General features: G+C 40.2%; 1 protein-coding gene and 1 pseudogene across 17 annotated transcripts in view; one reads left to right on the top strand and one right to left on the bottom strand.

Annotated features, from left to right (window-relative positions):
* nrxn1a (neurexin 1a) overlaps positions 1 to 16,295 on the top strand; it is a 1,705,359-nt gene that overhangs the window by 1,391,264 nt on the left and 297,800 nt on the right. The window lies entirely within an intron of this gene.
* On the bottom strand, positions 453 to 552 carry LOC138762551 (U6 spliceosomal RNA; annotated as a pseudogene).

Here is a 16,295-nt window from a genome sequence, read left to right as displayed (position 1 = left end):
CATGGGAAGACATTTTTTTCCAGTTCAGAATTATTTAAATTCAACTTTTAAAAATTTAGACATAGAGCATGGTAACAGGCCGTTTTGGCTCTTAAGTCCATGCTGCACCCAATTGACCTACAAACTTATGCAGAATATTTAATGGTTTGCATGAGACTTGCTTGAAGAAAATTGAAATGACACAGAATAATTGATTTGACTAAATGTGAATCAATAACCATTGTTATCAATGCGACATAACTCATTTGCTTTCAGTCTATAATGTGCACACATTATGGTACCCTAATACATTTTGAAGGGTGGGAGGAAACCAAAGCCTCAGGGGGAATCCCATATAGGCACGAGGAGAACGTACAAACTCCTTATAGACCTGCGGGATTTGAAACCTGGACCTGATGATCGCTGGCGCTGTAACTGGGTTGCGCTAACCGCTACGTTAAACATGCTGCCCTGAAAATATGGAAAGCTTCAAGAATTTGCATGTCAAGCTTGTGCAGGGGCCATACTAATCTCTGTATCATTCCAATTTTAATATATGTGCTGTTGAAGCACATAAATGAATGGGCTTTAGAGTTAAATGTGTAACATGTTATGAATATTCAGTGGTATCTGTTATTGTGTTCAAGAATGTAGTTTTCCTTTGTAATGCAGTATCCAAAATGTAACAATTGTTTTAAGCAGCACACTGTCAGCCTCACTGTGATCTTGTTTATTATATATATCTGAATATGGATATATAAAGTAAATATAATAAACAAAGGAGATGAGAGGAGGGAGGAATGGGAAAAGGGGAGGAGCACAGGCAAACCGGCAAGAGATAATAGGTGGATACAGGTGGGAGGGTAGAACAAAAAAAAGCAAGTGATGAGGGAGAGGGCCGAGGGTAGCTCTCTGATAGAAATGAAGAGGTGGGGAGCTGGTGGAAAGGAGATTGAGTGATAGGGAAAGAGAGACAGGGTGGGGGTGTCATGTTCCATCTTGGCAGCCATCAAGAACCCTTCTTGCCCTCAGCACACTCTTAAATCCTGGCTCTAACACCTGGTTTCCTGAGCCGGTTTCCAGCAACCCGCAGACCATGTGGGTCCCCCGGATGCCAGTTGCCCGCAGCCTATGTAGGTCCCTCAGCCGCTGAGCTCCCTGCTGGTTTGACACCATGAACACTGTCCAGTAGGGTCATCTCCTCTGCTTTTCCTTTTCAACAGGGGATGGCCTTCCCATTGTTGGTGTGCTGTGCAGAACTGCTGCTCCCCCGACTCTGCAACCCTGGTGGCCACTGTTGAGCACAGGCACCCATCTTGTGACCAACTTGGGCATAGACCTGTGGTTGTAGAAGGTTAATAGAAAAACACTGTTGGTTTCTTTAGCAGATTGTTTACTGCCTGTACAAAACCGCTGGCATTAGGACTTGGCATTTGAACCCTTCAGAGCTGTGCTGTGTCTCCACTCTCCCAGGTCCACACCAGCAGTTCTGGCAGCGCCACCATTCCCCCCTCCACCCCCCCTCCCCCCATATACATTTAAATAATGAAGGATATTATTATTAACATCAACCATCTGGATCTAAACCAGTGGTTCTCATCCTTTATCTTTCCACTCACATACCACTTTAAGTATTCCCAATGTATCGGTGCTTTGTGATTAGTAAGGGATTGCTTAAGGAGGTCTGTTGGTGGGAAGAAAAAGTTTGAAAACCCCTACTTTAATCGTACCTAATTAACTTGTTATATGCATGGTTTCAAAACTCCAAAGGAAATGGGCCAATGACAATTTTTCTCAAGCAAAATATTTCAGTAACAATTGGGTCTAGAGCAATGATTCTCAACTTTCCCTACCCACTCACATCCCACCTGAAACAATCTCTTACTAATCACAGAGCACCGATGGCATAGGGATTACTTAAAGTGTTATGTGAGGGGAAAGAAAAAGGTTGAGAACCACTGTTCTAAAAGATCTGGAAAACAATTGGATTTAAAATAAGAATTTTATTTTGCTTATTGAAACCAACTGTGATTTCTATGAGGATGAATATCTTTTTATTGCATGATTGACATGATCATAGTTAGCCATTCACTACCACCAGGTCATAACATAATTATTAATAGATTTGTCTTTTTATTCATTCCTACTCCCAGCCTCAAAATTGTAAGCTTCCTTAAACATGGGAAATGTGCAGAGCATGACACAAAATCCCCAATGTATCAAATTACAAGAGGAAATTGAAGGACATTATTGTCACTGGAGAAACAAATCTCACCATTATGATTTTTTTTCCCTCAATGTTAGTACTCTAACAAATTAAACTATAATTTCTGTTATTCACCACTTGTAGGAACTCTTACACAGTAGTCTGTTTCTGAACCTGTAATTTTAGGAAGAAACATTTACTCTCTCAGGATGTTTACTCCTCAGGACTTGAAGTTAAATCTTGAGAAATGCCACTCAATGTTTGCAAGTATATACTTGACATTCTTCTGTGGGTTAAGAATAGTCACTCAGATCGTAAATGGAACTCTTGATTGGTCAAGTACTTCACTGCAATCATAGAGATAAAAAGAAAAACAAATCTGGCAACACATCGCTGGGTAGTTGAGATATGAAAGAGAAAATAGTTTTATTTGTTAGTCGCAACCCGTCATTACAACTGACTAACATCAGTAATTTTATGTTTTTGCTTTGAGAGTTTTCCAATGCTGCACATTAAATGTGAAGCAGATTCAATCATTGCAAAATAAACATTTTATCGCAAACATAAATTGTAAAAAGGATTTGAATTTCCATAACCTTTTCATGGGAGTAACAAGTGAATATAGCACCGATAACATGGAAATTGGGACAAAGTAGCTGGGACACGAACAATCTATAATCAAATGTCTGCTGTGTACTTGTATGAAACACAAGACCAGAAGACAGCAGCAGAATTAGGCCATGTGGCCCATCAAGTCTGCTCTGCCCCTCAAATCATGGTTGAAGTATTTTTCTGCTCAACTCATTCTCCAGCCTTTTCCCCCATTCATAATCTTTGACACCTTTACTAATCAAGAACCTATCATCATTCCATTGGAGCGCTCACACCCCTAACGTCGAGGTACTCGAGATGGCAGAGGTTGACAGCATCGAGTCCACGCTGCTGAAGATCCAGCTGCGCTGGATGGGTCACGTCTCCAGAATGGAGGACCATCGCCTTCCCAAGATCGTATTATATGGCGAGCTCTCCACTGGCCACCGTGACAGAGGTGCACCAAAGAAAAGGTACAAGGACTGCCTAAAGAAATCTCTTGGTGCCTGCCACATTGACCACCGCCAGTGGGCTGATAACGCCTCAAACCGTGCATCTTGGCGCCTCACAGTTTGGCGGGCAGCAGCCTCCTTTGAAGAAGACCGCAGAGCCCACCTCACTGACAAAAGGCAAAGGAGGAAAAACCCAACACCCAACCCCAACCAACCAATTTTCCCTTGCAACCGCTGCAATCGTGTCTGCCTGTCCCGCATCGGACTGGTCAGCCACAAACAAGCCTGCAGCTGACGTGGACTTTTTACCCCCTCCATAAATCTTCGTCCGCGAAGCCAAGCCAAAGAAAAGACCTATCAGCCTCTGTTTTAAATACACACATTCAATGAATTAGCCTCCATAGCTGTCTGTGGCAATGAATCACACCATTTCAACTCCCTCAGGCTCAAGACATTTCTACTCATCTTTGTTCTAAAGGGGATGTTCTTTTATTCTGATGCTGTGCCCTCCAGTCCCATAATCTCCCATGACTGGAAACATGTTCTCTACAGTTGTATTGTAGTGGAATCGCAATATATCTATTCACCTTAAATGAGATTATTTTTCCATTTTGTAAAAGAATTCAAATATATAACTCTTTTTTATTAGATTTAATGTTTAAGTATGTGCGCGCACGCACACACACACACACACACACACACACACACACACACACACACACCACCCACACACACACCCACACACCACCCACACACACACACACACACACACACACACACACACCACCCACACACCACCCACACACACACACACACACGCACCACCCCCACACACACACACCACACACACACACACACACACACCACCCACACACACACACACACACACACCACCCCCACACACACACACCACACACCACACACACACACACGCACACACACACACACACACCACCCACACACCACCCACACACACACACACACACACACACACACCACCCACACACACACACACACACACACACACACATACACACACACCACCCACACACACACACACACACACACACACACGGGTAATGAATGTATATACAAATATATACCAAAAAAATCCTTAAATTGCACATTAAGCCTAGAAAAAAAAGCATATAACTTCATATCTATTTTTATATCAATGCAATAAGGTAACTAGATTTTGACTGCACAACCACTTAATCCAAATGCAACATTATTTTTTGTAGTTAACTGATTATCACTACCATCTTCAGAATCTTTATAATTCAATAATTAAAATAAATACTTAATTGTTGAGAAATAAAAACAAAGCAGAAGAAATTGTGTATCTAAGTCTCAATACATCAAGGGTTAAGGATGATATCAGTTAAAATAATAGCTTCTTAAGCTGTAAAGAATTATTGAAGTGCTTAATCATTTGGACTCCAGCCGTTTTTAAACTTCCATAATATATAATCTGGAGTGGGCCCATGGGTAAACTATGAACCCGCTGGTGGTTGGGTTTAAAACCAGTCCCGGAAAACCGGGACACAGAGTATATGCACTTGTTCTGAGTCTTTGGAGTACTCATTTATGGAGGTTTAATAAGACAAGTAGGCTCTCCCACAACTGGAAACATCTCCACATCCATTCTATCCAGGTCTTTCCATGAGGTCCCCCTTCATCCATAAAAGCTCCAGTGATTTCAGGCCCAGAGCCATCAAACTGTTCCCATATGTTAGCACTCTTATCCCTGGGGTCATCCTTGTGAACCTTCATCTATTGCCAGCACACCCTTCCTCAGATATGGGGCTCAAAACTACTTGCAATACTCCAAAAGTGGTCTGACCAATACTTTGTAAAAAATCATCTTTGCCTTTATATTCTGGTCCTCTTGAAATGAATGCCTAATTGCATTTATGTTCCTTTCTACCAATTCAACCTGCAGGTTAATATTATGTGAATCTTGCACTAGGATTCCAAAGTCTCTTGGTTCTCCACTTTCTGAAATTTCTCTGCATTTAGAAAATAGTCTACTTCTTTATTATTTCCACCAAACATACACTTCCCTATGCTGTATTCCTTTTACCACTTCTTTGCCCATTTTCTCAACCAATCTAAGACCCTTTGTAGACTCCCTACAGCATGGAAACAACCTTCCAGTTTGTATCTAATTTTTTTTGTTGCTTAGTCCTAGTGACCTGCAACTGGACCATATCCCTCCATACCCCTTCCATACATGTACCTGTCCAGGTTTTTGTTAAATGACAAAACTGAGCCCATATTCACCACTTCAGCTGGCAGGTCATTCTACACTCACCCCTTAATGTACCCTTTAAAATTTCACCCTTAACCCATGTCCTCTGGTTTTTATCTCAGCTAACCTCAATGGAATGGGTCAGTAACTACTCCCTCAACACCACCCACCCCTTCCACCTTCATGTCATCCACAAACTTAACTACAAAGGCATCAATTGCAGCATCTGAATCATTTACATACAGCATGAAAAGTAGTGGACCCAAAACCAACTCCTGCACAACACCACTAGTCACCGACAGCCAAGCAGAAAAGATCCACTTGATTCCTATTCTTTCCCTTCTGCTAGTTAGGTGCCCTTCTCTCAATGCTTGTTTTTCCTGTAACACTATGCATTCCTATCTTATTTAACAGCCTTATGTGTATAGCAACTTGCCAATGGCCTTATGAAAATTCAAATGTACAATGCCCACTGATGTTCTTGTGTCTGTTATGCTTGTAACTTCCTCAAAGAGCTCCAAAAGATTTGTCAGTCAAGATCTCTCCTGAAGGAAACCATACCGACTTCAGCCTATTTTATCTTGCATTTTCAAGTTCTCAGAAACCTCATCCTCAATATGGACTTGAAAACCTTGTTAACTGCTGACATGAGGGTAATCAGCCTATACTATCCTGTCTTTCCTCCCCCTCCCCCCCCCGACTCACCCCCTCACTTCATAAACAGTGGAGTGATTGCAATTTGCTAGTCCTCCGGAACCATTCCCAACTCTACCAAATCCTGAAAGATCACTACTTTTAAATCTTTCTCCTCTCACCTTAAATCTGTGCCCTCTAGTTTTAAACACTGCTCTCCTGGGGGGGGGGGGAGACTTTGATTATTAACCCAATCTATGCCTTTCAGACTTTTGTAATCCTCTTCAAGATTATTTCTCGTTGCCATGGTGCAGGGAGAACTTTCTGAGCCTATTCAGTCTATCCTTAGAATTCAAGCCCATCATTATAGGTAAAACATTCTCTTGACTTTTTTCTACACTCATTTCCATTTTATTTTAATTCTGCAACAGGCCCTCTGGCCCATGAGCCCACATCTCCCAAGTACTTCCATGTAACCAATAGACTTGCTAACCTTGGACGTCTTTGAAATGTGAGAGGAGACTCACACAGACACGGGGAGAACATATAAATTCCTTACATCGGTGGATTCGAACGCGGCTTGCTGGCACTGAAATAGCTTTGCGTCAAGTGCTATATTAACTGTGCTGCTCATTCTTAATAATATATTTAATTTAGCACAGTGGCAAGAACCTCAGATGGTACTCCAAAGGTGGCATTACCAAAATCTTGTATAAAATGATGTCACAACTCTTGTATTCCGTAGCTTGAATGAAGAAGGCAAATGTATCAAATGATTTCCTCACAAGTCTGCCTGTGTCACCACTTTCATGGAACTAAGAACGTGCACTACTAAGTATCTCTGTTGTACAATACTCTCTCAGGCCCTATCATTTACTGTGTAAGGCCAAGTTTAACCTATGCATAAATGACATTAAACTCAGCAGCCTATAGCTCTATGGCTTGTCCTTGCAGCCTTTTTATTAAATAAAGGCATGGTACTGGCTACCTTTTAATCTTCTAGCATCTCATCCTGCATTAACACTGATATAAATATCTTTTCCTCTTGCTTCCCACAATTAATCAGGCCCTGAGATTTATCTGTCTTGATATGTTTTAAGATCTCCAGCATCCCCTTTTCTATAATGTAGAATCTCTTCAAGGCATCATAATTTACTTCCCTGAGTTCCGCTGATCCATCCTATTTTCCATGGTAAATATATATAAGAAATATCTCAAAACTCTACTAATTCCAAAGATGTGTAGGAACTCGGCCATCTCCTTTGACTCCTCACGTAGACATTCTTGTTGATATTTTATCCTATTCTCCATGGTAAATATAGATAAGAAATATCTCAAAACTCTACTAATTCCAAAGATGTGTAGGAACTCGGCCATCTCCTGTGACTCCTCACGTAGACATTCTTGTTGATATTTTATCCTATTCTCCATGGTAAATATAGATAAGAAATATCTCAAAACTCTACTAATTCCAAAGATGTGTAGGAACTCGGCCATCTCCTGTGACTCCTCACGTAGACATTCTTGTTGATATTTTATCCTATTCTCCATGGTAAATATAGATAAGAAATATCTCAAAACTCTACTAATTCCAAAGATGTGTAGGAACTCGGCCATCTCCTGTGACTCCTCACGTAGACATTCTTGTTGATATTTTATCCTATTCTCCATGGTAAATATAGATAAGAAATATCTCAAAACTTTACTAATTCCAAAGATGTGTAGGAACTCAGCCATCTCCTGTGACTCCTCACATAGACATTCTCATCGATATTTTAGGGACCTTATTTGCTCTCTAGTTACTTTTTTGCTCTTAATATACTTGGAGTATCTCATTGGATTCTACTTTACCTTTTCTCCAGAGCCATCTAGTGTCCCCATCTTTGTCCTAGCAATTTCTGTCTTGTGAGCCCCTACGTCCTCTGTGTTCCTCAAGGGATGCACATCACTCCTGGCTATACCTGACATAGGACTCTTTTTTCTTGCCAGGGTCTCAATATCTTGTCAACCAGAGTTCCCTAATCTTGCCACATTTGCCCTTCACTCCAACAGGAAAATGCTGTCCCTGAACTCTCTCTTTTCAAAGCCTCCAATTTTCCTGATGCCTCTTTACCTGAAAGAGCCTCTCTTAATCAACCTGCAAGTTTCAGCCAATAATGCCATAACAATTAGCTGTGTCTAAATTTAGGTCAGTAACTAAATTTAGGCCTATCTTTTTATTTGACTTTTAAAACTAATGAAGCTATAGTTACTGGACACAATGTCCTCCACTACAGACACCTCAGACACATGCCTGGCCTTGTTTCCCAAGGGAAGGTCCAGAGGACACAGGTAAAGAAAGGGGAAAAGTTTAGGGGGAACATGAAGGGGAACTTCTTCACACAGAGTGTTGTGGGAGTGTGGAATGAACTGCCAGCTGAAGTGATGATTGCAGGCTCAATTTTAACATTCAAGAAGAATTTGAACAGGTACATGGAGGTACGGAGGGCTATGGACTGTATGCAGATCAGTGAGACTAGGAAAAATGGTTTGGCACAGACGAGAAGGGCAGAAGAGGTCTATTTCTGTGCTGTAATGTTCTATGGTTCTATTTACAGAATAGTAATTTTGCACTTTGTTCTTCACAATACTGCTGCAGTAAAACAGCAAACTTCATGACAATAAATCTGATTCTTATTTCTAAGTTACATTCACTGGACGATTCCCACCCGACCCCCTCCACCCCTCGAATATGCTTCCTAAGAATTGAATGATCTCCTTCATCAAAAAGCAACCCTCACCCTCTACTCTTACACCTACTCCATCTTGCCTTTTACATCTGTGCTTCTAGCCCTGCATCTCCCTCAATCGTGTTTCTGTTTTGGCTATAATATGTCAGTCCCATGTACCTATCCATGCCCTTTATTATCCTGCCCACGTTTGCTAAATTAAATTCCACATCCCTATTCTGCTGATTTCCACAGGTGCCCATCCTTAGCTTAGATATTGTTGTTCTGAACATGGCGTAAACATTCTTTGCACATTGTACAAATCGATTGAATGTATTGAGTGACGTCTGTATGATGTCCGCTTATCTAAATGCTCCCCTTTGTGCTGGGGAATTGTGTATGATATCTATTACCTAATGTACCACTTCTAAGTTACGTCTATGTTAAAAGAATAAATATTCTGGTTAGCAACGAGGATTTTAGTTACAGCCTGCTGGGAGGTTTGCTTCACGAGTTATCTGTGTGCTGTGAGTTTTTTGTGTATGAAGAATTGCAGCATCTGACTGCTTTGCCTTCTGCCACTTCCTTCCACTAAAAAAAAACATAAAAGCTTTTGGCAATAACACAAAATGGGTGTGGTGTACAAGTGAATAAAATATTTGATCAAGAAAGCAATTAAAATATTGACAAAGTACTTTTACTTATTTCTCAAAGAAGTGAAATCACGTCCAACAGCAGAGAGCTGTGCAAGATCCACTCTTCGTATTGCCAAAAGTATATAAATGCTAAAAAATATTTACAAAGGCATCACAAAAATTAATCATTACACCTATAAAGTAAGGATGCACCTGATGTTTTGTTTTATTTCAGAGGAGCAAAGTGGTAGAGGGAAGGTGGTGATTTGGAAAGACGGATTGTTTAGGAGGAACCAACATGATTTTGTGTCAGCGAGTTCTGTCTCTCAAGTCTGACTGACATTTTTGAGGAGGTAACCAAGAAAATTGATGAAGCCAACATGGTGGATGTGGTTCACATGGACTTAAGCAAGGCTTTTGACCAAATCCCAATTGGTAAATTAATCCAGAAGGTTAGGACATGTAGTATCCAAAGTGTGTTGGCAAATTCCATTCAAACTGTGTTTGGGGATGGGAGCCAGATTGTTATGGAGGATGGTCTTTGTCATATATATTTACAACCAACACCACTTCCGCATGATACTCATACATATTATTTGGATGATTGCTTGGAGTGTTGCAGAACAGAAGGATTTGGGAATCTTCTTCTTTGGCTTGGCTTCGCGGACGAAGATTTATGGAGGGGGTAAATGTCCACGTCAGCTGCAGGCTCGTTTGTGGCTGACAAGTCCGATGCGGGACAGGCAGACACGGTTGCAGCGGTTGCAGGGGAAAATTGGTTGGTTGGGGTTGGGTGTTGGGTTTTTCCTCCTTTGTCTTTTGTCAGTGAGGTGGGCTCTGCGGTCTTCTTCAAAGGAGGTTGCTGCCCGCCGAACAGTGAAGCGCCAAGATGCACGGTTTGAGGCGATATCAGCCCACTGGCAGTGGTCAATGTGGCAGGCACCAAGAGATTTCTTTAGGCAGTCCTTGTACCTCTTCTTTGGTGCACCTCTGTCACGGTGGCCAGTGGAGAGCTCGCCATATAGCATGATCTTGGGAAAGCGATGGTCCTCCATTCTGGAGACGTGACCCATCCAGCGCAGCTGGATCTTCAGCAGCGTGGACTCGATACTGTCGGCCTCTGCCATCTCGAGTACTTCGACGTTTGGGATGAAGGCGCTCCAATGAATGTTGAGGATGGAGCGGAGACAACGCTGGTGGAAGCGTTCTAGGAGCCATAGGTGATGCCGGTAGAGGACCCATGATTCAGAGCCGAACAGGAGTGTGGGTATGACAACGGCTCTGTATACGCTTATCTTTGTGAGGTTTTTCAGTTGGTTGTTTTTCCAGACTCTTTTGTGTAGTCTTCCAAAGGCACTATTTGCCTTGGCGAGTCTGTTGTTTATCTCGTTGTCGATCCTTGCATCTGATGAAATGGTGCAGCCGAGATAGGTAAACTGGTTGACCGTTTTGAGTTTTTTGTGCCCGATGGAGATGTGGGGGGGCTGTAATTCCCTGAAAGTAGATAGGGTCACAAAGAGAGCTTTTGACACATTGGCCTTCAAAAATCAAAATAATGACTAGAGGCATACAGGTGCTCTGACTGGCAGAGATGTAAATGTTACTGGTGAAAGGATCTACCTGCATTTGGTGGAAATGCTAAAGCAGGATGTGCTGAATAAGGAGCCTGGTGGCCTGAAAGGTGAGGACAAGAAGAACCTTATTCCCTTTTCTGTTTGGAGGGAGGGATTGGGAGCGGAAATCCGAGAAATAGAAGAAATGTAGAAATGGCTCTGTTGACCATAGTGGAGGAGAAGTAGTGGTCCCTGAACAAGGGCACATCTCAGTTGTTTTGGAATGGAAGCTATTTTTGACAGATGCATAATAATCTTCAGAAATTTTAAAGTTTATTTCATTAACACAATAAGAAAAATGCATATTGGAAATGTTGAATACACAAGTCACTTGAAAAATTTCAGATAAAATTATCATTCCTGCGCAGGTGCTAAATCTTTTCCATTGGATAAAAGCAAATTATAATTATATGGTAGTTGAGATTCTATTCAAAGATGAAGCAGTTAAGATTAATTGAAGATAAAGTTTCTGATGAAAGTCTGATACTGTTTGATCAGAAAAGAAGGTTCTCATTGGCATGAAATTATTTAGCTACCCAGAGGCATCCTTTTAATAAGAACATAAAAATTGTCAGTAAATTAATTTGGTTGACAGCATTGACACTTTTGAATATAGCTGGCAAAGTACAGCCCTTCTTTCTAAATTTTAATATTCTTTGATATTTTCTCTTTTTCTCAAGTGGAAGTGTTTGTTATTTTTTGCATATTTTCCAATTGATTTCACTTGCAGATAAAAATCATTGTGTTAAGACATCTCACATGCAAGGTGTGAAATGAAAATGATAATTTAAGTTGGATGTGTTTACTTTGTACTTTCAGCATCTCGTCTCCATAATGTTCAACTTTCTCAGTTGCAAAATGTGCATTCTTATGAGATAGTAATTTTGAATCTAATTAATGGTTTGAAGTGGGTTGTAGAGATAGAAATTATTTTCAAAATCTCAAAGGAGAAACAAAGAAATGCTCCAAATATATACAGTATTTAGTTTCTTCTAATCTACCACTGTGACTTGCAGAAGTGGGGTTTTTTTTGTCTGTTTTGTACAAGTAGATGGTTTTGTTTTCAAGTTAGTAAAAACAATGCAACATGAGTTGAATGGATAATTGGAAATTAGTTCCAGGTTGACTCTAAGCAATTCATACTGATCATATTAACTCAATGCCAGTCAGAAGTGCTTCATATTCTGAAACAAATCTGTATGTCATTTGAAATGTTCAATGTTGTACATGTAAAATAATGGGGGAAACATGAAATTCTCTAGGCATCATGGTTCAAGTAGAAAGACAATGTTGGAGAAATGTGGTGCTGGAGGGTAGCTCATGTAGTTCCATTGTTTTGGAACCATTTTGATGGTCACTTTGACTGACCCATGCCTGGGATTTGGAAGCATCATGGAAGTCATACGTTTCGTTTCCCCTGTGCAAGGAAAAAGGGAGTTATGTCAATCATTCATATAGAAGGACATTTCTCTGGAAGTAACGACAAGGATTCATTAGTTTTGGCAGTCTGATCACTCAGTCTTTCACATCCTTTGTAATTACTTCTGAGCATCAGTTTAAAAGTCTGAGTTCCAAAATAGGATTTCAAAGACTCAACTTTGAGATTGACTTTCCAGAATTGTGCCTAAGCTGTCATGGTTTGAGTAATACATACATACACTTAAGTATATTCATGCATAGTTGGGGTAGATTTAAGTAAGAAGTTGTATTACTAGTGATTATTAATAAATATATTGTTTTTAAAAAAATACTATCTTGGTGAACTTCTATTGCTGCTGGTCTGTGATGTAACAGTGGCAGGAAAATTATTGGAAGGTGTTCTAAGAGATCAGATATACAAAACTTTGGAATGCCAGGGACTGATTAGGGATATTCAACATGACTTTGTGTGTGGTGGGTCATATTTAACCAATCTAATAGAGTTTATTGAGGAGGATAGCAGGTAAGTTGATGAAGGAATGTTGAAGAAAGTTGACTGAGGATATTTTCTACATGGACTTCAGTAAGGCCTTTGACAGGTCCCACTTGGGGGATTAGTCAGGAAGGTTCAGATGCTTGGTCTTTATGGTGAGGTAGTAAACTCAATTTGGCATTGACTTTATGGGAGAAGCCAGAGAGTGATGGTGGATGATAGAATCTCAGACTGGAGACCTATGTCTTGTGGTGTGCCTTAGGGGTCGGTACTGGGACCATTGTTGATTGTCATCTATATCATTGATCTAGATGATAATGTGGTAAATTGGATCAGCAAGTTTGAAGATGTCACAAAGTCTGGAGGCACTGTGGACAGCAGGGAAGGCTTTCAAAGCTTGCAGAGGGATCTGGATGTGTTGGAAAAATAAGATGAAAAATTACGGATGGATTTTAATGCAGACAAATGTGAGCTGTTGCATTTTGGAAGGACAATCCATGAAAGGCCATAAACGGTAAATGGTAGAGTGCTGAGGAGTGTAGTAGAACAGAGGGATCTGCAAATACAGATACATAATTCCCTGAAAGTGGGACCACACGTAATAGGGTTGTGAAGAGGTCTTTTGAGATATTGGCCTTCATAAATCAAATTATTGAATATGGGAGTTTGGTTGCTATGGTAAAATTGTATAAGATATTGGTAAAGCCAAATTTAGAGTATTGTATGGAATTTTGTTCCCCTAGCTATAGGAACAATGTCAATTGGATAGAAAGAGTGGAGAGAATATTTGCTAGGATGTTGCCTGGACTTCAGGAACTGAGTTACAGGAAAAAGGATAAACAGGTTAGGACTTTAATCCCTGGAGCATAGAAGAATGAGGGGAGATTTGAGAAATGTATTTAAAATGATAAGGGGTATAGACAGAGTAAATGTAGGTAGGCTTTTTCCACTGAAGATAGGTGAGATACAAATCAGAGAACATGGGTTAAGGGTGAAAGGGGAAAAGTTTATGTGTTAACATTAGGGAGAAACTCTTCACACAGAGTGTGGTGGGAGTGTGGAACAAGTCAGCTGGAGTGGTGAATGCAGGTTCAACTTTAACTTCTAAGAAGAATATGGACAGGGGTATGGAGGGCTATGGATTGGGTACTGGTCAGTGGGACTAGGCAGAAAAATAGTTTGGCACTGACTAGAAGGGCTGAAGGGCCTGTTTCTGTGCTGTAATCTTTTATGATTCTATAATAATTCAGCAGGTCAAACAGCGTAGTTTTTTGAGCAAAGATAAAGATACTAACCAATATTTCAGCACTGAGTCCTTCATCAAAGTTTGGTACCTTAAACATTGGTTATATATCTTTATCTTTGCTTTATAGAGTACAGGAGTTTAACTTGCTGAGTTTCTCCAGCATTTTGTTTTTGCATGTAAAATGATGATTGAATTGAATAAATAATCCAAAGTTTACAGATTCCCCACCACTCTTATATTCAAATTTAGACATTCAGCACGGTAACAGGCCTTTTTGCCTTGTGAGCCGTGCTGCTCAATTACACCTAATTGACCTACAACCCCTGGTACCTTTCGAATGGTGGAAGGAAACCAGAGCCTCCAGGGAAAACCCACACAGACATGGGGAGAGCATACAAACTTCTTACAGACAGCACAGGATTCAAGCCCCAGTCCCGATCGCTGGCGCAGTAATGGTTTTGCACTAACTGCTAAGCTAGCCGTACAGACCCTTTGCATTATTGTCTCACATTTTTGGAGAGATTGATTGCCATGATTCATTTAGTCTTATTTGCCCACCTTTGTCTTTGGTAAGGAAACCTAATAGTGTCAATTTGTTAAAATATATACCATTCTTGCTCAGGTCATCTTAGCAAACTTTGATAAATAATAATTCATGCACAGAATTTGTAAACACAGCACAAAAGATACCAATGAAACACAGGATATGAAATTGTATGTTAATTATTTTGAAGTTGATAAAGTTTCCAAATAACTAGATTAGCAAATTTCATGACTGGTACCTGCTTTTCTTTTACTTTTCTGAGACTATCCAACAACACAGCTGCACACACCAGCATTATAACCTCATTACTTTTGCCCAGGCATTGCGGGACAGAACATCAGCTATGAAATTGCTGAATGGTTAAAATAAACCTGGCGTCTGTAAAAATTAGGAAATGTGTGAACTAATTATTTTGTTCATTGCAGAAGAAATTCCACTTGAAATAGGATATGTTCCAAAGTAGAACCAGGCATTAAATTTCCTTTCAGTCAAAAATCAGAGAGTGTGGACAGTGGTGAAAATAAAGGGGAATTAGATCTAAGGAATTTATTTGTTGTCAAGAGGTTAAAAAGAACAAAGGACAATCGTTAAAAATACTGCTGTCTTCCACTATGAACATGGACTGTAGAGAGATAAAAGTCATATGCCATTACATGAAGAAATTGGCAGTAATCACAATTCATGCATGGATGTTTGTAAAGGATGGGAACAATATTTCTTCACCTCATCTTACATTTGTTTTTATGTTATCTATTTTCTGCTTATTATTGCTTTCTAGGAAGCACGCTGTACTTCAGCTGAGCAAGCATATACAAACTCATACTTATCCTTCGTGACTACTATCCGGCTATTAGAAAATATATAAGATTACCCAGAGTTACTCTTTTCTAAAATTAATTATTCTTCCCTTCAGTGATGCATCTTTCTCAGTTGCTTCTGATGGTAGATTAACCAAGGTCAGGAGCTCCTCATTTAAGAAGAGAGTGGTGTACGGCAGATATAAGCAACAAGGACCAAATGAGGTACTTGAGGAGTACATAAAAATGCAAGAAAAAAAAACAAGAAAGAAATCATGAAGTAGAAAAGATAATATGAGGTTGCTTTGACAGAGAATCTGAGGGAAAATCCTAAGGGCTTCTACAGGTATATTAAGGAACAAAATATGTCGTCTTGAAGGTCTGAGTGCTCACCTATGATAAGAGCTGAAAGAGATGGGGAGATGTTAAATGTTTTTTTTTGGTACAGAGTTTATAGAAGTGAGGTAAACAAGCAGTGAGGTCATAGATCCTATGTCTGAAGGCGGATGACATATCGGTTGAAGGTGTTGTGGTTAACAAGGAAGGTTATCAAAGCTTGCAGGAACCTGGACCATCTGAAAAATGGGATGCAAAATGGCAGATGTCATTTAATACAGGCAAGTGTGAGGTGTTGCATTTTGGAAGGACAAACCAAGGTAGGACATACACAATAAAGTAGGGCACTGAGGAGTGTTGTAGAACAGAGGGATTTGGGAATACAGATACAT

Source organism: Narcine bancroftii, chromosome 4, assembly GCF_036971445.1.
Source record: "Narcine bancroftii isolate sNarBan1 chromosome 4, sNarBan1.hap1, whole genome shotgun sequence".
In the NCBI taxonomy this organism is placed as follows: domain Eukaryota; kingdom Metazoa; phylum Chordata; class Chondrichthyes; order Torpediniformes; family Narcinidae; genus Narcine; species Narcine bancroftii.
The sequence above is the reverse complement of the archived record's forward strand: the minus strand, read 5'-3'. Positions and strand labels throughout refer to the sequence as shown.